The sequence below is a fragment of the Meriones unguiculatus genome, chromosome 7 (genome assembly GCF_030254825.1).
Source record: "Meriones unguiculatus strain TT.TT164.6M chromosome 7, Bangor_MerUng_6.1, whole genome shotgun sequence".
Classification (NCBI taxonomy): Eukaryota; Metazoa; Chordata; class Mammalia; order Rodentia; family Muridae; genus Meriones; species Meriones unguiculatus.
In genome coordinates, this window is record NC_083355.1 from 106342716 (window position 1) to 106365856 (window position 23141).

General features: G+C 38.0%; 1 protein-coding gene and 1 non-coding gene across 4 annotated transcripts in view; both read right to left on the bottom strand.

Moving 5' to 3' along the window:
* Rps6ka5 (ribosomal protein S6 kinase A5) overlaps positions 1-23141 on the bottom strand; it is a 185651-nt gene that overhangs the window by 89198 nt on the left and 73312 nt on the right. The gene's annotated exons all lie outside the window — the stretch shown is intronic.
* Positions 12063-12166, bottom strand: LOC132655504 (U6 spliceosomal RNA). The gene has a single exon (XR_009593309.1). It is a non-coding gene; the product is annotated as a U6 spliceosomal RNA (small nuclear RNA).

Sequence of the window (23141 nt, forward strand, 5' to 3'; positions counted from 1 at the left end):
CTGATTACAACTAGCCTTGTGCTTGTCATTTTACATACATCAATTTTTATTCTTCTATTGTTTTTTTCTTTATTTTTCATTGGATATATATATATATATATATATCTTTTTAGCCTAACATTTTATTCTTTTAATTGGTTTTTATTTTATTTTCTTAACGGGTAGTCTCTAGCTTACTATGTAGTGACATAGTAATGTACAATACACTACTCCTAATCAGCTTTATTCTTTCTTCTCACTTTTGTGCTATTAATGTTACATACAACTATTCACAGTTGGCATTCTGGATCTTATTGGGTTCCACATCTGTGAATTTAACCAGCTGCAGATTGAAAATATTTGGGAGAAAGTCTGTGTCTGAACTGAACTTGTAGACTTTTATCTTTGTTATTAGTCCATAAACAACACAGTATAACAACTATATGCATGGTATAAGGTATTATGTACAATCTAGTGAAAATTTATTACATTCAGGAGAACATGCACAAGTTATATACAACAGTACAAACCAGGCTGTAAAGGACACAAGCATTTGCTGGCTCTTGCCTGCACACAGTATTTATGTCCTTGAATTCCCTGCCCCCATGGATACTGAGGAGAACTACATGTTCCACATCTTAAATGTTGCTATGATTATTACCTTCTATTTTTCTCTGCAAGTACATATTTATAGTTTGTTTTATCAGTCTTCCTAGTTATTTTTCATTTTGTTTTTGTAGGAAATTCAAATTACAAACTTCCCTAGCCGCCCCTGGTATGATGTGTTTGTTTTGTTTTGAGACAGTCTCACATAGCAGCCAAGGCGGTCTTCAAAGTGATTCAGAATCCTGAATGTTGGAATTTCAAGTGTGAGCCACATACTCTGCTTGTTTTTTTTTTTTTTTTTTAATTGTTTTGGCTTTTTTCTTATTTAATAGCTTGGTCTGGCTATTTAGTCAAGTCTCTTTGATTGCAATATGAGACCTCCAATGTTGCTCCTCAGAAAACAGAGCCCTGGGAATTTACACAAATTTCCCTCACTGGCTAGGTTCTATGCCTCGCTAGTGTTACAAACAGCTGCTAGGTTCCACTAATTGCTATTTGATTGCTCAATTGTTTCCAGTAATGCTCTAGGGCACTAACTACTCCACAGCCTGGTCCAATAAATTCAGGCTTTTAAATGAGGAGTTTGAGGACAGTGTCTGAGATCTATTCTTATCCCAGGAGGACTTTTTAAGATTCTTCTTATTGCTGTAATGTAGTTATCACACACCTTGTAATCATCATAGTACCCTAACACACACTCTGTTTCAATCAGTCTTCTGTGGCTACTCAAGATTTCTCTCTTCTTATGAACTGCCCCTTCCTCTGGTAAAAACCAAAACCTCCTCTGGAGCTATGAGGGCAGTGGCTGGATTCTTTTGAACTGGCATCCCTGCTTAGCTGGCAGGATACTGGGTAAGGGTAGCAGTCTCCTGACTGATCAGTTTCCCTTTATTTGTATGGAACCACCACCCTATAAAAAAAGTAGAACTGGACCGACCAGAGTGCTGCACTTAGCCTGCCTAGCTAGCACAGAGGTTTCAACCCAACAGGAAGAGCTGGTGAGGAAAGGAATCCTTAGCTTCTCAGACATTTTAGTTATTCTCTGTGTCTTCTTTCTATAGAACTGGATGGGGTTATTGTTGAGATAAGACTGCTCTATGTTACTCCATGTTGTTAAAACTTTCTTTTGTTTGTTTGTTTTTGAGTACAGGGTTTCTCTGTGTAGCCTTGGTTGTCCTGGAGGCCCACTCTGTAGACCAGGCTGGCCTCTGCTTCCCTGGGTGCTGGGATTACATCCGTGAGCCACCATGCCCAGCTGTTGAAACTTTCTTAAGGCTGTGCCTTGCCTAAGAGACTCCATTTAACAAGCACCACCTGACTCCACTTTAAGTGCACACAGCGGCAGGATGACTCTGCATCTTGTTGGGCACCTCAACGAGAAAATGGTTCATATGGTCAAGTGTCTGCACAAGAACAAGAACCTGACTGCAGATCTTTAGTACTCATGCCTGTAACTGTAGCACTGGGAGTGGGGTGGGATTGGGGAGACAGCCAGAGAGATCCCTGACACTCACTGGCTGGTCAGCCTAGGCAAAAGGCAAGGTAAAGAAACAACTGAGGAACATGCCCGAGGTTGACTTCTGGGTCCCACAGACATATACACTCAAACCTGCACGTACATGTACACTAACGTCTACACACACAATTTTTAAAAGCAGTATCTCTTCAGCATTACCTCCAAGGCACAACATTAATTTATTCCTAAAAGTAGAACAAGTAAGATCCTATAAACTTAAGCAAAACAGGACTATATGAGCATATGGGCATATTAAAAATCACACCAGGAAAACTAGGCCTGAGAACTTACTAAACATACCAGACTTTGGAAGGGGTGCCACAATGCTCACCTCTGGACCCCAGAAAGAGGAGCTGTCAAAAGCCCTCACCAACCTGTCGTCTGGCTATTCATTGTACACATCAAGGGACTGAATTCCAAATTTCCTGGGGCTTCAGCTGGGCTCTGTCTCCATGGCAGACAGGCCTACTCCAGGCCTAGTCTAGATTTGGTTTTGCACTTTAGAGCCTCCAGGATCCCACACCCTGCCTGGGCAGCTCTACTTTACCCTGAGACTCCTTATGTCTAGGCTTTGAATTATACTGCCAGCAAGCCTCCTTGTGAGTTCTCAGTATCTTACAGACCTGTAGTGAGTCTCTTCATCTATATCCAATTTTGCAGGAATCCCTCTTTCACTCTGGTGCAACTTTTTTTTTTGTTTGTTTTTGTTTTTATTTTTTTTACAACTTATTCATTGTATATCCCAATTATAATCCCATCCCTCAGCTCCTCCCAGTCCCACCCTCTTTCCCCCTTCCCCTAGTCCACTTTCACCTTAACCCACACAGATCAGTATAGATTGTGTGATATGTAGTATGTGGCCTAAAGGTTAACTTAATATTGTAATAAAAGGACTTGTTTTAGATATGATAAACATAATGAAATCTATACACCTAAAGAAGATAAACAAGAAAGTGGACACGGGATAAGATGATCAATCCTTACTTAGAAAGACAAATGGGATGTGCATTGAACGTATGACAGGAGTCTACCGCAGAAAGCATCTGAAAGACTGTACCTAGCAGTGTTTCAAAGCAGATACTAAGACTCATAACCAAACCTTCGGCAGAGTGTAGGAAATCATATGAAAGAAGGAGGAGTTAGTATGACATGGAAAGGATAGAAGCTCCACAAGGACCAAATATATCTGGGCACAGGGGTCTTTTCTGAGACTGACTCTCCACCAAGGATCATGTATGGATATAACCTAGAACCTCTGCTCGGATGTAGCCCGTGGTAGCTCAGTAACCAGTTGGTTTCCTATAGTAAGGGGAACAGGGACTATTTCTGACAGAAACTCAATGGCAGGCTCTTTAACCTCCCCACCTCCCAAGGGAGGAGCAGTCCTTCTAGGCCACAGAGGAGTACTGAAGCCAGTACTGAAGATACCTGATAAACCAGGGTCAGATGAAAGGGGAGGAAGTCCTCCCCAATCAGTAGACTTGGAAAGGAGCAGAGAGGAGATGAGGGAGGGAGGGTGGGATTGGGAGGGAATAAGGGAGTGGGAAATAGCTGGGATACAGAGTTAATAAAATGTAACTAATAATAAAAAAATAAAATTAAATAAATAAAAAAAAGAGTGAGTTTATATTGGTAAATTTCTTCAGTGAGTGGTTCTGTGAGCATCCTTGGAGCAGACAGCTTCCATACTATGTCAAAATTGACATTTGAGAACTTATATAATTACAGATTAATAGATAAATATATGGTGCTAGATAAAGAATGCACAGTGTTATACTCAGAGGGCAAATGAGTCCTCATTGAAACTGACTGAACATTTTACTTTTCTTTTTGAAAAAAAAAAAAAAAAAAAAAAGGACTTGTTTTTACCTCACCTAGATATCAAGAGAAATCAGGGCTACTAGGTAAATTGCATTCAACACCAACAAAGCACGTGAATTTATAGTTAAGTTATTCAATAAATTCTGACACTGTAGAAAGGCATAAACATGCCCATCTATGTTTCTGACATAGCGAGCTAAGGATAATTATTCTTCTAGTTTGTTTCATATTTGCATAGGAACCGTAAAGTCTGTGTCCATCTCTACAAACACAAAAAGTCTGTTTTGATCCAGACAACTTTGCATGCATAGTTCAATTTGGTGAAACCAGCATTTTAACAATATTGAGTTTCTAATCATAAACATGGTATAGTTCTGTTATAAGCAACAATAAAAGCATTCTAATCTATTGAGTAAATTTATTAACCAAGTGTATCATATTTTTAAAAAATATACTTTAAAAATTTCACTTTATAGTTGTTTGATACTTGCATCAGAAATACAACTGGACCTTGGTTTTTACTTTGAATCAACTGTTAATGCATAGAAGACTTGTAAGTGCAACATACAGAATGCATCTTAAAAACAGCTAAGTCACCAAACAGCCAACTGGTATCTCAGTAATTCATAAACACTTTCATAAACACAACCACTTACAAATCAGGAAATTTACATAAATTTATCATTACCACCTGATCCTCAATCCTAACTCTTTTACTCAAATTATTCCCCAAGTATACCTTCTATAGTGAATAGATCCAGCTTGGAATGTACTTTCTTAAATATGCAACAAATCCTCAATCTTTCCTTGACTTCCATAACCTTGGCACTTGAGGTTACAGGCGTGTCACAATGTGAGCCGACCTCACGCCTTTTCATCATCATACTCAGTGAGTCTCTGGGAGAGCGCTCATCTTGTAGCATCCTCTCCGCTGGTGCATTATTTCAACTCATCCTACCATCCATGATTTTCACTTTGATCATTTGAGTAAGGCAGTTTTCTTTGGGTTGTCTCATAAGAGAAAGAGAGCACATACTTCATCTTTATAATTAACAATCCCTTTTGTAAAGGTAATTGGAATATATGGCTGTTCTTGCCCTTACTAAACATTCAGTTCTTTAGTTGTATTTGAATAAATTCGTGGTTTCCTATTTCATTAAAAAGGCCAGATTGTACCACTGTTGGTTAACAGGTTCTAAATCCAGAAACCATAGGACAAGACTAGACCCAGAAGGATATAGGGGAAGGCTTTATAGGGACATCAGTTTGAGGCAGACAGTAGACATGGCACTGACCAAGAGCAAGTCAGGCCAGTGGCTCCCTGAACAAAGGAAAAAGGTGATTAGGATAGGGCAAGCTCCAATAAAGGTCCCCATCTGGGTACTTCATGCAAATAGGGACTGTCCAGGCCTGAATGGTTAACATCTAAGCTTAGTTGGAGATAAATTTATTAGTCACCTTTAAGACAGAAGGCCAGTTTTCAGAGGGGGCCCTTCTTTGAAGCTGTGTTAGTGGAGTAATGTAAGAGCCAAAGTTAACCTGTAAGTTCCAATTGCCCAAGGACAAGAAATCTTCCTGGAATGCTGGGAGCTGTAGTTCTTGGGAAATAATAAGCCACATGATTTTCCTCCCCTAAAAACGTTTGTTTGACACACCTGTACCAGCTGTGCTTGATCCACCCAGGGGTTAACCTTGTCAGAGTCCATCAACCTGGCAAGTATTTAATTAAAGCTTGCTTCAAATTTGGCTCAAAATTGTGGAACTATTTTTTCTCTCATGAATTTTAGGATTGACAGTAAGTTTGTAACTATTCCATTTTTAATTCTAGAGACATTATTTGAGTTCTGGGTTTTGATATATGTTAACTGATTGGCTTTGCCATGAAAACAAAATAAATATAAGACTTGTGAGGTCCTTTTCAACATTTAATCATTCTGCCCTTTTTTTGTGTGTGTGGCCCCTGAATGCCTCACTGCCATCATTCATTAATTCTGATTCTTTTATTTATTTATTTATTTTTTAGTCAAGATCTTATTATGTGGTCCTAGATGGTCTTGAATGTATTATGTAGATCAGGCTAGCTTTGAACTCATAGAGACCCACCTGCCTCTGCATCCTGAGTACTGATATAGAAAGCATGAGACATATGACCAACCTGTGCTTATTTTCTTACTCTGTGTGTGGAGGTGTGCACATGCATGCATAAACATGAGTGCAGATGCCTAAGAAGCCAGAAGCTCCTCTGGAACTGAGTTCCAGGCAGCTGTGATATATACTCAGCGTGGGTTCTGGAATGGAATTCAGGTCCTCTGCAAGAGTAGTATATGCTCTTAACTGCTGAGCAATCACTCTAGCCCCGGATGGTTGTTGCTAAAGCATGCTCTGTCTAGAATTTTGGCTAAAATTTTGTTGTATTCATGAAGCTCATGCATCGTGGGAGTAATTAAGTCCAAACCCTCTGTCCCCAGAGTCAAGGAGCTACTGAAACTACATTCAGCATCTCAGCCTTCCAAGAATTTCTCCTTGTAGCTGGGCGACTTACAGCTCTCTTCCATGTGCTCACTTATTTCCCTGTGTGCAGGATTCTCCTCTTCCACAACCAGCAGCTCCTCTATTGGCTCCAAGTTCCAATTCCTAACTCCCCATCCCTGTGCTGCTGTGACCCTCAACTACACTTTGCCCTCTGGACTGTCCTTGGATGGATGCAGTAGTAGAGAACACGCTTCTTCCCACAGCCTTTATCAACTGTGATCCAAATCCATTTTCTAAACTTCATTATACTGTGTATGTGTCCGCTGTGCATATGTCACGGCACACGTGAAGATCAGAGGGCAATTTCTGGCCGGATGCTATATTGGCCCTAACAATCACAGAAGGCAATGTTTTCTTGAGCATCTAGTCATTCTACCCCGACTTGAGCAAGTTTGGTGTGGCTATTCTCGGGTTTAACTGTAACTGTAATTGGGCTGGTGGGCTTCAGAGCTTAAGAACGGTACTAGGGAACGTGGTGTTTTTGTATTCAGTGAGCTCACTATCAAGGATGTACTGAAACTGAGGTTCTGCTGTCAGTACACTTCTGGAGAGCAAATGACTCTGCTGGGTAAAACTGGAGCATGCCCAACTAGAACAAGCCAGACAGAAAACAGCACTGGTGATATTGTTATACCACGCTGAATTGTGAAGTTTTAATTCTCTCAAAGGAGAGTATTGAGCCAAGTGTAATGGTAAATCGAGTAGGTCAAGTAGGCTGACCTTGAACTCGGGATACTCCTGCCTCAGCCTACTGAGTGCTGAAGTACAAATATTTACCACTGGCTTCAAAATGGTTGGTGATACCACGAATTGTCAAATCCTCAGTGACATCAGAGGCTGGTGGTTCTCAGCCTGTTAGCTCAAGAAAGCCTACCTTGGCACTACTTATATCCCTGTATTTTCCGAGTAGAGTATACATTTCATTTCCCGTTGAAGAGGCAATAAAAAGCTTGAACTGAGTATGTGTGTCTGAGTGAAAACTGCTGCTAGAATTACACATGCCCATCTGCCTGGTTGACTCTTAGCCGCGTCAGCAGCTCATCTGCCCTAAGTAACTTTACTGACCATATGGATCCATCTGGTTGGAAATTTCTTCACAAGTTTCTAGTGGCTTTTGGTATAAGTTGCAAGCAAGAATTTTTGTTGTTGTTGTTTGTTTTGTTTTGTTTAAGACAATGCTGGTATTAGTTTATCATATGAACACTGCAGGAATAACATGGTTTCTTAGTTTTTACTGACAATCTTTCAGCTTTTGCCTCTATGATTATTATTAGTTTATACTACAATTAACGACAAAATAAAATCACAACAAACATGGAATGAGTGATAGTCAGTACACACTCTTGGCTACTGATGCCTGCATAGAAGTAGTACCTTCATTCCCTAGAATCAGGGACAGGTGAGTAAGCTGCTGAAAGGAACTCAGGCCAGTGTCTGAAGCTAGACTAAACACACAACTCACTGCTTCTGAGGCTAGCCTAAGAAAAGCAACTATAGACACTGGGCATTTATTTTGTACTGGTTCCATTTAGGAAGGAAATATCGAATCCTCACAACACTATAAAGTAAGTACTATTACAATAATACAATCTTAGAGAAAATACAACACTATCAGAGATAAGTGAAACTTGCAGGTTAAATAAACTCTGCAGAGTGCTACGTCTGCTTAGGTGGACATTAACCACGACAAAGCTGAGAGCTACTGTTCTATATGCTCCCTGCGAAATTCCCTTTCCCTCATCTCTGCCCTACTACTGCTTCCCTTCTCAGAATGTTGGCCTTGCTCATTACTGTCAGAAAAACTACCTGGAGATCAACTCTTCCACCTTCCAATATTTAAATGATTTAGGGTCATGTAATCCTCATAATTTGGCCATATAACTTCACTATTTTATATTCTTGTCCCATACTGAATTGTTGAAAGCTCCTGTGAAGTCAAATAACCCTACAGAAGACATTCTGTGAGGATTATATGCAGGATTAAAAAATATCTATAGTAAATACTCAGTTTCAATCTTTATTATGGCATCTCGGCTGGCCTGGTACTCAGACCACTGAATTCCCAACAGTCATCCTAACTCAGCTTCCCAAGTGCTATGATTACAGATATGAGTGCCATCATTCTCAGTTTTTTTTTTTTTTTTCCTAATGCTGTGGTAAACTACAATAATCAGTGGTAGATTTTTAGGGTAGAGAATTCAAAGGCAGCTATTCTTGTCTTACACTAGTGAAAACAGAGCTGTGCGTTCTTGGAGAAAGAAACAAATAGGACTTGGCTTTATCTGCAAGAATATCTGCATCTTTGCAAACCTCTTTAACTTTTTCTGAAACATTTCTTTTAATCCATCTATCTGTTCAGATAGATGAGAAATGGGTACTAGAGAAGATCTACATTCACAGCTCTTACCAGGATTAGAACCTCACACTGTTTACAATCAAGAACCATCAAATGGTCAGTTGTGAGGAATAGTATGTAATCTATTATACTAATATCATAGATACTACAATATATACATTTTTTTCCTGTTATACCATTATGCCACACAGTGCTCATCAAAGAGGAGTTTCTTCTAGGATTCAGTGCCTCAACTATGGCTTTATAAAAACAGAACGAAACAAGTAAACAAAAACAAAACAAGTTCAACATGCTTCAACTTCAAACTTAAATGCATAACAGTACAAAGAACCCCCATATGTTCCCTATGAAAATCCAACATACTTGCATTTTGCTCATTTGCTGTAGAATTCTATTCTCTGCTCTTACACATGAATATCTATCCTGAACCAACTAAGAACAGGATTCTCTATTCCTAAAACTCTCCAGAAATATTCTCTCACATAACCACAGGATAAAAATATCATTAGTTCATCTAGACTCCCTGTTCAAATTGTGTCATTTACCCACTACTTTGTAATGACTTTATTCCACTTTAAAATCCAGCTCAAGATCACACAACGCATTAGAAATTATGTAACATATTGTGGAAGATCTGTCTTTCTTCTTCTTTTTTTTTTTTTTGTTTGTTTGTTTGTTTTTCATGACAAGGATTCTCTGCAAAGCCCTGGCTGTCCTCAGAGACCGGCTTGCCTCTGCTGTCTAAGTGCTGGGATTATAGGTGTGTGTTACCACTGCTCGGCATGTCGTTATCTTCTTATTCCTGAGGCCTTTGAAGAGGGTACATCCTACAGTGTGGACCAATCCTCCATGTGGGTTTTATACGATGTTTTGTCATAACTGTGTGAAAAATAATAAACTCCTAGAACAAATACCAACAATGATACTATCTTCTTAGACCACGTGAGAAGTATGGATTAGTTAGTTTTCCCAAAACTAGAGTTAATTTTGATCATGTCATTAAAGTGTTGATTGTCAAATTTCTCCATTGTAAAGTTACTATGCTTTCCCTTGAAATCAACTGGCAAACTATAAAGAACTAAGATTATGGGCTGGAGAGATGGCTCAGAGGATAAGAGCACTGCCTGTTCTTCCAGAGGTCCTGAGTTCAATTCCCAGCAACCACATGGTGGCTGACAACCATCTGTGATGAGATCTTGTGCCCTCTTCTGGCATGTAGTTGTGCATGCAGGCAGAACATTGCATATATAATAAATAAATAAATCTTTAAAAAAAGAACTGAGATTATGCAAAAATATCCTGCTTCTCCCTAAGTTATCACCCACTCATTTTAGCGTGGAGTGATGATTTTATAACTCCTCTTTTCCTTCTCTATGTCAGTATTATTCCACAAGGAAGAGCGCTACTTCTGCCCCCGTTACACTTTCTTCTTTATACCACGACAAGATGTTCTAGTTCCATCTTGTACTTTTCTCAGTTTTATTTTGATACAGTGACACTGAGGGACCACTGTCTGCCAGGGGTGGCACTACGCACTTTGCAGACATCATCTCAGTCAGACAGCTCCAGGGGAGAGAAGTGGGCTTGGCAGAGGACCGGGGAGATTACTAACCAATGGCCCCTGGAACTCTCAGTTAGGAAAGGCTGAAATAGTTTTCAAACAGAAATTTTTGAAGAGGAAATGCATGTTTTTAGAGGAGCTCATCTGAAGCACAGATTGCAGAGCAGGATAACAGGAGACTGAGTGGCAGAGAAAGACTGGTCAGAGTAGCCTGAAAGCCTGACTCTGGAGCTGAGACTATGGCATGGTTAATATTTATTGCCAACTTGATTACACTGAGATTACACTAAAGAACACCTCTAGGTATATCTATGCAAGCATTTCCAAAAAGCACTATGTCATAAGGAACCTAATTATTAACAGTTTAATAATCCACTGATGGATTACAAATTTGAATAAACTGTTGGAAGACGGTGCAGAGTGGGACCTGAAGAGAGGAAAGGTTGCTGTGGTCAGACCTCTGACAGCGTATTGTGGCTGTGGCCCCTTCCAGTTCTGCTGTTTCCTGGATACTAGAAGTGAAGAGTACTGTTCTACAATACCCTTCCACCATGGCGTTAATTAAGCCTTACTACAGCCCAGACACAGCAGACTTTGCCAACTATAGACGGAAACTATGAGCCAAAATAAATCTTTCTTCCTTTTAAATTCAATTATTTATCACAGAGACAAAAAAATCTAATTAATGTGTATTACATAGTTTCAGTTAAATGAAAATGAATAGGCTTATTTAAGCAGAGGAGTGACCCAAACGTGAGAAATGGTAAGAAGACTTATTAAGTACACAAGTAAGTAAGAAGAGAAAACTGGGAAAGATAAAGAAAAGTAAGAAAAATATATATTACAGTTGTTTTCACAATCTGTTACTAAAATAAAGCTGCTTCTCCTGATGCACTGAAATGGCACAGGAGCTGGACACACAGATGCCACATTATTTCTTTAGGTGCCAGCCACTGAGCTCAAGACACTGCATCTGTATCATAAAGATGATACAACAATCTGCAGGGCTGCTTGCTAAGACTTCATTAGATATACACATGAAACTGTCAAAAGAATAACAACAAAAACCCCTTTAAAACAAGTAACCATAGTCTACAAGGTTATTCTGAAGAATAGATAACATATAGTATTTTCATTAGATTAAAAATGACACTTGATTTCAATCAAAATTATTGTCTTCTAAACACAGACTACTTATCTATCCACTTGGTATAATTAAAAACAAAACGGGCAGATTCAGCTTATCAAGAGGATACAAATTGGAAAGGAAGAAGTCAAAGTATCACTATTTGCAGACAGTATACCTGAGTGACCCCAAAAATTCTACAGCTGATAAATACCTTCGGCAAAGTGGCTGGATACAAAATTAATTTAAAAAAATCAGTAGCCCTCCTGTATACAAAAGGCAAAAGGGCTGAGAAAGAAATTAGGGAAACAGCACCCTTCACAAAAGCCACAATGGACATAAAGTACCTTGGTGTGACCCTAACCAAGCAAATCAAAGACTTGTATGAAAAAAAAATTCCAGTCTCTGAAGAAAGAATTAGAAGAAGATATCAGAAAATGGAAAGATCTCCCATACTCATGGCTTGGCAGGATTAACATAGTAAAAATGGCCATCTTGCCAAAAGCAATCTACAGATTCAATGCAGCTGTAGTTGTAAACAGTTTTTACTCCTGGCACTTTATCTTTCCATATGTAACACTTCATGAATTTTCATGTCCTCCTTGCACAGGGACCATGCTAATCTCTGTATCCTTCCAATTTTGGTATATGTGCTACTGAAGTGAGTATTCTCCTGACACTCCTAACATCCCTGGCAAGAAGCCCTTGTATTAGAGCAAGGTAAGCAATTCTCTCTGTTGAAAGTATACCTCTCTCTTTGGTAGAGCACATTTACAGGTTTTCATAACCTTTGTACACACCACCTAACATCAAACCCAGAAATACCCCAGATATTCTCAAATTCATTTGCTTTAATTAGCATGTGGAGAATTTTGGTTGCTTGTTTTTCAAGACATGGTTTTTCTGTGTAGCCTTGGCTGTCCTAGACTCGCTTTGAACACCAGGCTGAAATCTGGTGTTCAAAAATCTGTCTGCCTTTCCCTCCCTGAGTGCTGGGATTACAGGCATGTAGGGACAGGGAGAGTCCAAAGTACTACTGAGAACTACAGAATGCCTCCACTGCAGCTTCCACGGAGGATGCAGTGATGCACAGGATGCACAGGAGGAGCCAGTGAGCTGATTCCGGGCATCTTGCTTGCAGCTTCTACAAGTCTCCTGTGGGAGGGCAAGCAGCAGACAGGCAAAAGACAACTCCTGCTTTCAAGGAAAGCCTCTCTTCTGCCTTCACTCTCCAATCACATTTTCCTTTTTGTTTCAAGTTTTGTATGCCTGCCCCCGCCTCTTGACACTTTACAATGACACCTTACAGCTCATCAAAACCATCACAGGGAGCCTTCTCCTCAGTCTTGTGAATTAGTTGTATTTACTTAAAAGAAGCAGTTCCTGTCTATTCTGTGACATCAGTGACTGCAGCGCACAATGAACCATTGTTACCATCTCATCGAGCATCAACACCTTTGCAATTTCCAAGATGAAAGGACTCAAAAGTGAACTTATAATGTCTTAAACATACAACTCCTATTGAAAGGATGACACATGAGGACAGAACTATCTACAAGACTGAGGTAACATTTGCTAAGAATATTCTAAATACATTTGTAATTTGCTTCTCTAATGTCTAATGAATCCCACTGATTAACTTGACTGATTGGTAAAGTCAAAGCTCGCTGTTTTTTTTTTTTTTTTTTGAAAAATCACCATTTTTAGAGACTACTAAAGGAGACACTTTTGTACAGAATATTTTCTACATAGAATTCCAATTTTTGTTGAAATAATCTGAACTAAAAAAAAAAAAAAACCAGAGAATAGATGAAAATGTTTTTATACTTCTTGTATAATAGTACAGGTAGAGAGAATATGTAAAGGAGTTAAGCTGCCCATGTTGTAAGATTTGGAAAAGCTGCAAGAAATATAAGGGGGAAAACTCCATCAAATATATATGATGTCATGCAGTTAAATAAAACAAAGAAACCTAAACAGTATTTTATTCAAATGATCAACATTTTAAACAAAAATATGACTTAACTGGGCTGGAGACATGACTCAGTCAGTAAATGGCTCTGTAAGAGTGAAGACTTGACTTTACGCCCCAGAACCCACATAAAAAGCCAGATATGGAGGCACACACTGTATTCCTAAAGCTGGAGAGGCCAAGACAAGAGAGTCCCTAAGAGGCCTTTTAAATTCCCAAGCTAGCCTAACTGATGAGATCCAGGTTCAGGGAAAGACTCTGTCTCAAAAGATAAGATGGAGATAGATTGGGGAAGATACCTAATGTCAACACCTCTGACTTCCACACCTGTATCCACCCCACCCCCGTTTAGCATACTTTCAACAGCTGGGTTTAGAGCAAGGGTCAGCAAATAATAACTCAGAGGACAAATCTAGCCCACTAACAAATCTCTAAGAAAAAAATTGCTGGAACTGTTCTATATATCTATCTGTTTACTACAGTCTATGGTCAAAGAGACTTGAAAGCCTGCAGAGCTTAAAATAGTTACCATCTGGCCGTTTACTGGTCAGAAAAAGTACTGCCTACTGATTTAGAGAATGGCAGATAGAATATAAACAAATGAGAGATAATTATAATTAAAGCTTATTGTGGGAAGCAATCATACATGCTCAGTTCTGTTAGAAAATGCTAGTCTATTCCATAACTGGCTACTAAAAACAAATGATACAGATAGCATCTGGTAAGATACTACTACTATATTATCATAATTATCTTATTTGGAGAAGCCTGTGCCAATCAAGCAAATTTTATGCCCCTGGAGTAAGCCAGGTCAAGCATTCTGCAGTAAGCCATGGTTTGATGTTAGCCTACACTTGAATCTCTAAAACATCCTGAAAAACAGCAGGGATGGCTATAAATCTCCTTGAGTTAAACATCAGGAAAATAGGAGATAAAGAAAAGTCACAGACACAGAACAACATGTCCTGGGGCAGGCTGTAAAAGAACAAAGCATTAAGATCTCAAGCTATAAAATTAATGCAGAAAAGTGGAGCCTGTCAGCTTTAAGATACAGGTGATGTTTACAATAGCAATAAATGATGGGAAGTTCAATATTCATTCAAGACACAAGGATAGAAAGTCAATTTTAAAACATTAATGATGATCTCAGATGCAGATTCCTACAGACAAGGACAGACCATTTTCTTGAACAGGACTAACCAGTATCATCAAAATGGCAGTTTGCCCAATGTTAATTTTTTAATTTAAAGAAATCCCATTAAAACCCACTAACAATTTTTCTCCCCCAACTCTAAGAACAAGACAATTTGATTATAAGGCTCATGTTGAAAAATAAGAGAAAGAACCCTTCATAAAGTTCTGAATATCAGCAATAAAAAGCAAGGGCTGTTGGAAAACTGGAATTACTGAATACTAGAATATACTGTAATGCCTTGATAAAGATTATCACAGTATGGTGTTCAGGCATCAGCCAATAAGCCAAAAAGAACAGAAGATAAAGAAATACACTCTAAACACATACAAGATGGTCACAAATGAAGAAAGGCCGCCCTTTAAATCAGAGTAAACCGTGAGCTTTTGCTCTCAATAATGCAGGAAAACTGAGGAGCTACCTAAAAAGCTGGATCTTTATTTCCTGTCAATCTCAACAAACAAAAACTCTATTTGGATCAAAGTTCTCCAAATAAAAACGAGACCCATGCAAATACTAAAGAAAAACAAGAAACCAGAGAAAAAAAGGTCTTTCCATTATTATAACTATATATGAAATTATAATTATAACATTTCCAATATAATTTCCATTATACTCAAAATCAAGGCCATAAGGATAATTAAAAAAATAAATCTTACTATATATAAAATCCAATTTGCTTGATAAAAGCATTGTAAACAAAGTTAAAAAAGTGAAAAATATGGAAATACTTATCACAAATAGCAAATATTTCTAAGAGATCCTAAAAACTGAGAAGACAATAATGAGCTAAGGGTGCAAATAAATACTTCTCAGAACTATACAAATGGCTCTTCAAGAATATAAAAAGATGTCAGTCTCAGGAGAAAAAAAATAAAAAGAAAGTTGGTCCTACCTACAATGACACTTCATTTAAGAGATACACAAATATCCAGAAATTTGGTGATATGTTCTGTACAGAAGTGCACCTTCTCATGCAATGGAACGGTATTTGACACAATCACAGATGGTTAAAATACAGATTCTGCCCACACAGTTTTTCTACAAAAGTTGAAAACAATACACATGTATGTTAAACCCTGAAGTATCCACATAAGACAAGGCTGCAAACAAGTTAAGGATCCAGCCACAACAACAGCTCACACAAGTACACAATGGAGTGGGGTGGTGAACTAGGCAGAAATTTAAAAGAGCAAGGAAAATCTTTATTAATTATACAAAGTTTATATAACTTGTTTAGTTATAGTAACCATATGTTTTAATATGTTAAAGTCATATAGTGTCAAAACACCACACAGAACATATTTACTTTTGAAAGAAAAATGTAAGATTATAATAAAGGAATCCAACTGTAGCATTCTGAGTTAGGAACAACCAGAGAATAGATTTCTCCTAATGCTTTACAATATGAAATATACAGCATTTCTTACTGTATAATCCAGCCCCAATTGTCTAACTTCAATCTATCTAGCTTTTGCATCTAACATCCCAAACACTAGAATTCAACAGAAGTAAAAGTAAGCTAAAAGATAGTATAAAGACAAAGGCAAGGAGGTTTTCTTGGAATGGACAAACTATTTTAATTAGTTACATCTGAACACATATTTGTTTTGTACATGACAACAAACTCATTGCCGTTCCCCTCAGTAAGATATAAATCTATTCTGATCATGTGCTGGTAGAAAGACTGCCTGAGTTCCTGATGAGCTGTGCTACCTCCACCATTCCTCTCTTAGCAGTCACAAGCTGCTCTCCAACTCCAGCAGAAAGAAGCTGACTTGCTGCGCTAAAGAATGGGAAGCCACATTGGGAAGAAACAAGGTGGCCCAGGCAACAATAACACCAAGTGTCAGATATGAAACTGTATCTACCATGATCTTCTACTACATACCATACAAGTGAGAAGAGCCTAAAGCAGTAGAGAAATGCCCTTCCCACCTTGAATGACAGCTACAGATAAATTCAACAACTGAGTATTGAATAAAGCAAAAATATATTAATTGGGAAATGTGTTAGTCACTGTTCTACTCCTGTCAAGAGACATCATAACCAAGGCAACTCTTATAAAAGAAAGCATTCAATTGGGGGCTTGCTTATGGTTTAAGAGGTTTAGTCCATTTTCATCATGGTAGGGAGCATGGCAGCATGCAGCTGGCACTGGAGCAATAACTGGGAGTGTTATATCCTGACCCAGAAACACACAGAAAGAGAGACAGAGACATAGAGAGAGAGAGAGAGAGAGACAGAGACAGAGAGAAAGAGTGAGAGAGAGAGACTGAGACTGATCTACTAACTCACTTTGGCCTGGCTTGGCCTTTCAAAACCTCAAAGCCCACCCCCAGTGGCACACTTCCTCCAACAAGGCCATGCCTACTTGAAGACCATATCAACTAATCCTTCTCAAATATTTCCACTCCCTGATGACTAAGCTTTCAAATATATGAGAATATATTCTTACTCAAACCACCACAGTAAAGGTAGATATCATTAACTAAAAATATATATATAAATAATACACATAAGATACTCATTTTGATCAAACATACACATATTTTAAAAAGACTTGGTAGGCTATTCTAAGTTTTAACAAAAGGATATATATGATATCTTGACTTATGACAGTGTTCTGTTCTGATAAAACCATGTTAAGTTGAAAATGCATCAAATGTACCTAACAAACAGACTAACCTAGCTTAGCAATACAATGCTCCAGAGCTGTAGATGTTTGTCCCTTGTGACTGCAGTGTGGCTCACTGACACTGCCCACATCACAAGAGAGGATAAAGTTCAAATATTGCTAGCCTGGTGGGTGAAAAAAATAAAAATTCAGAAGCCGAGGAATAATTACTACTAAATATGTATTTCTCTTTTACCATCTTAAACCTAAAAACTGAAGTCAAATCTTCAGTCAAGAACTATATGAAGTAAGATAACAAGAGCACTCCGGAGACAAAGGAAGGGGGATCTCTTTGAGTTCAAGGCCAGCCTGGTCTACAAGGCAACAAAGCAAGTCCAGGATAGCCAGGGCTGTTACATAGAGAGAAACCTTATACCAAACAACAACAACCAAAACCAAAACAAAAAAACAGAAAACAAAAACAACTGGAATGCTCATTTTAAAACTCAAATAAAAAAAAAATGACTTTCAACATGGAGAAAAAACAACTGTGCCAAGTAAATCTATGTGGACAGAATGGTATGTTTTCTAGTCTACTGACACTTATCATGGAATGAAAATGTTTCCTTGTTCACAACTCTTGAGCTAGTAAAAGAAACATGGTTTTCCTTATTTTATTTGTATCTGGTTATTGGAACACTGTTCAAGATTAAAAATAATGGAGAGTAAGTGATAAAAATAAAAACAAAACAAACATGATTCAGGGCTACTTAACTTAATCAAATATCCATCTTCTTTTAAAACTTAAAATACTATATAAATAAAAAAGAAAACTAAAGTAGTTGCAATAAATAATAAAAAGTAAAAGGTGGGATGATCAATCCTCACTTAGAAAGACAAATAGGATGGGCATTGGACGTAGGAGAAAACAAGTAACAGGACAGGAGCCTACCACAGAGGGCCTCTGAAAGACTCTACCTAGCAGTTTATCAAAGCAGATACTAAGACTCATAACCAAACCTTCGACAGAGTGCAGGAAATCATATGAAAGAAGGGGGGTTAGTATGTCGTGGCAAGGATAGGAGCTCCACAAGGACCAAATATATCTGGGTACAGGGGTCTTTTCTGAGACTGATACTCCACTAAGGACCATGTATGGATATAACCTAGAACCTCTGCTTGGATGTAGCCTGTGATAGCTCATTAACCAGGTTTTCCCTAGTAAGGGGAACTGGGACTATTTCTGACATGAACTCAAAGGCAGGCTCTTTGACCTCCCCACCCCTCAAGGGAGGAGCAGTCCTACTAGGCCACAGAGGAGTATTTTGCATCCAGTCCTGAAGATACCTGATAAACCAGGGTCAGATGAAAGGGGAGGAGGTCCTCCCCAATCAGTGGACTTGGAAAGGGGCAGGGAGGAGATGAGGGAGGGAGGGTGGGATTGGGAGGGAATGAGGGAGCAGGATATAGCTGGGGTACAGAGTTAATAAAATGTAACTAATAATAAAAATAAAAAAAACTTCAAAAAAAAAAAGGTGGGAAGAGAAGATCTGCAGAGAAGGGAGAGAGAGTGATATCAGAAAGAAAGAGAAGGGCAGGCTAAATATAATAATTCAGGATGGGGGAGTCTAGGCTCTTACCAGCTTTCATCTCCTGTAGACTATAAAGGTATAAGAAGCATACAGAACACCAACTAGACAAGATCATAAAAAAATTCCCAAGACACAAAATAATCAAAACACTAAATGTACAGAACAAAGAAAGAATATTAATGTTGTAATGGGAAAAGACTAAGTCACATATAACACCAGGCCCATTGGAACAACCCTGACTGCCAGAAGGCCCTAGGTGAATGTTCTTCAACCTTCTGAGAAGCCATAGATGCAAGGCCAGATTACTATGCCCAGCAAAAATATCAATCACAATCCACAAAGAAAAAAACCTTTTTACTATAAAAAGAAATGTAAGCAATTTCTGTTCACCAACCCAGCTCTACAGAATGCATTACAAGGAAATTTTCAGTTTGAAGAGAAGATTAACACAACCATGAGGACACAGGGAATAAATAATCCCAGAACAGTACATGCGGGGCAGGGAAGCACCAACCAAAACCAGGAATCAATAAACCTTCTCATTAATAACTATATTGATGGTCTCAATTTTTCAATGAAAGAAGGAGGAGATAGAAAGACATGGAGGGGACAGGAGCTCCACAAGGAGAGCAATAGAACCAAAAAAAATCTGGGCCCAGGGTTCTTGGCAAAGACCAATACTCCAACCAAGAACTATGCATGGAGCTAACCTAGACCCCTTGCTCAGATGTAGAAATGGCAGCTCAGCCTCTAAATGGGTTCCTTAGTAAGGGAAGGAGGGGCTGTCTCTGCTATGAACTCAGTGGCTGGCTCTTTGATTACCTCCCCCTGGGGGGAATTGCTGCTGTACCAGGCCACAGAGGAAGACAATGCAGCCAGTCCTGATGAGACCTGATAGGCTAAGGTCAAATAGAAGGAGAGGAGGACATCCTCTATCAGTGGACTGAGAGAGGGGCATGGAAGATGAAGAGGGAGGGCACGAGGGAGGGGGCTACAGCCGGGATACAAAGTAAATAAATTGTAATAATCAAAAAATAAGTAAACAATTTTAAAAAGACACAGACTAACATTTTGGATTAAAAAACAGGATCCATCTTTCTACTGCATGCAAGAAACACACCTTAACATCAAAGACAGACATCAGAGTAAAAAGATGGAAAAGATATTCCAAGCAAATGAACTCAAGAAGCAAGTAGTATAGCCATTTTTAATGTATAATACTATAAACTTCAAACCGAAAATAATCAGCAGAGATAGGAATGCACAGACACTATATACTCATTAAAAGAAAAATTCACCAAGAGGATATTGCAATTCAAAACATTTATGCACCAAACACAAGGGTACCCAAGTTCATAAAAGAAACACTATTACAGCTAAAATCACATATTGACCTTTATACACAGTGATAGTGGGTGCCTTCAATACTTGTCTCTTGCAAATAGGTAAAACTAAACAGAGAAACACTGAAGTCAATAACATCATTAATTAAATAGACCTAACAAAGTAGACCTAAAAAAGTATATTCTTTAGTGACTGCCACTAAAGAATATACTTTTCAGTAACTCAAAGAACTTTCTTCATAATTGATGATATATTAGCATATAAAGCAAGTCTCAACAGACATTAGAAAACTGAAATACTACTCTGCATCCTATCTGACCACCATGAATTAAGGCTGGATATCAACAACAAAAGAAACAGTAGAAACTATAGAAAATTAATGGAAACTGAACAGTTCACTACTTAATGAAAATTGGGTCAAACAGAAAATAAAAAGAAAATATTAAATTTTTTAGAACTGAGCAAAAATGCAAACATGAAATATCCAAATAAGATGTTCTAAGAGGCAAGTTCACAGCCCTAAGTGCCTACAGAAAAAAAAAAAGAAAAGCTCTCATATTAGTTATTTAATGGCACCTGAAAGCTCTAGAACAACAAAAAGAAATAATATCTAAGAAAAGTATGTGGGAAGAAATAATCATTCTGGACTAAAATCAATAAAATATAAATAAAACAAAACAAAAAAACCAACACAAACAATCAATGAAATAGTTGGTTCTTTGACAAAATCAACAAGATTCACAAACACTTAGTAAAATTAAACAAAAGATGAAGAGAAAAGATGTAAATTAATAAAACACTCCTCAAAGAATTCTGCAAAATAGAAACTAAAGGAACATTTCCTAGTTTTTGATAAAGCCACTACTACCCTGACACTAAAATTAAAAACCCAACCCCCACAAAAGAAATATTCCATAGAAGCAAGAATTCTCAATGAAATATTTGCAAGCTGAAACCAAGAATATATCATAAAGATTATTCACCAGGATCAAACTGGTTTCATCTTGGAGATATAGGGGTAACTCAACATACATAAATTAATAAATGTAATCCACTACATAAAGAAAATGAAAGAAAAAAAACCCACAATCATCTCATTAGATGCAGAATAGGCCTCTGACAAAATCCAATATCCTTTATGACAAAAGTCCTGGAGAGACTAGGGATATGGGGGGGATCTTACCTCAACATAATAAAGACAATGTAAAGCAAGCCCAGAGCCAACACTATCCTAAACAGAAAAACTGAACACACTTCAAAGTCTTAGCTACAGCAATAAGACAACTGAAGGAGACCAAGGGGATACAAACAGAAAAGAGAGAAGTCAAAGTATCTTTATACCTAAAAGATGCTAAAGACTACACCAGCAAACTTCTACAGCTCATGAACACTTCCATCAAAGCAGCAGAATACAAAATTAACACATAAAAATCACTTACTTTCCTATACACAAATGATAAACAGAATGAGAAAGAAATCAGAGAAACAATCCTTTTCACAATAACCTCAAAAAAAATCTTAGGATAACTCTAAGCAAACAAGTAAAAGACTTGTATAGTAAAAACTTGAAGATATTGGAGAAAGAAACTGAAAAAGACACCAAAAGATGAAAATTCTTCCATGCTCATGATTGGTAGGATTAACAGTATGAAAATTATCATCCTACCAAATGCAATCTGCAGATTCAATGTAATCCCCATCATAATTCCAACACAAATTTTACCAAATTAAAAAAAAACAATCTTCAATGCCATATGGAAACATCTAGAAAATAAACAAACAAAACAGGACAGCTAAACCAATCCTAAATAATAAAAGACCTGCTAGAGGTTTCACCACTCCAGACTTCAAGTTGTGTTATAGAGCTATAGTAATAAAAACAGCATGGTACTGACATACAAATAGATACAGTGACCAGAGGAATCAAACTGTACACTCAGATACAACTCCAGACACTTGACTGTTTTACAAGGAAGCCAAAAGAACCACACTGGGGGCAGCATCTTCAACAAATGCTGCTAGTCAAACTGTATATAGAAGAATGCAAATAGATGCATACTTATCTGCACAACACTCAATTGCAAATGGATCAAGGACATCAACAGAAAGTCAGATACTCTGAATCTAATAAAAAAAGAAAGAAAGAAAGTAGGGAGTAGGCTTGAACTCATTGGCCCAGAAGATTTTCTGAACACTGGTAATATAGGCATTAAGACCAACAATTAGTAAATGGGAACTCATGAAGCTGAAAAGAACACCATCAACTCAGCAAAACAGCAGCCCCACATAGTGGGGAAAAAAATTACCAGTTATACATTTTGTAGAGGATTATTATCAATAACAAAAAAAGCTCAATTTAAAAATGAGGTCCAGAACTGAACAGGGTTCTTAAAGGACGAAAACACAAATACGCAAATCGCTGAGAAACATTTGAATAAATGGCCAAAATCTTAGCCATCAGGAAAATCAAACTAGAATTGCTTTGCAATTCCTTCTTATCCTAACCAGAATGGCTAAGGTTTAAAAAAAAAAAAAGGCAAAGCAAAGCACATGTTGGTGAGGATGTAGGGGAAGGGAAACCCTCACTGCTGCTGGGGAGTGCAAACAGATGGTACAGTCACTAAGGAAATCAGTGAGAGATTCCTTAGGAAGGTGATGATCAACCTTAAGACCTCTTATCATAGAGATACTTGCTGATCCATGCTCACTCCTACTCTCCTCACAATGGCTAGAAATTGGAAACAGCCTAGATGTCCATCAACTGATGAATAATGAAAACGTGGTACATTTACTCAATGGAACATTATTCAGTTATTAAGAAAAATGAAATTGTGAAATCTGCAGGTAAATGGGTTGAGCTAAAATAATCATCCTGGGGGATCATGACCCCATAACACCATCTTTGAGCTTATGGTTTATGCTACAAC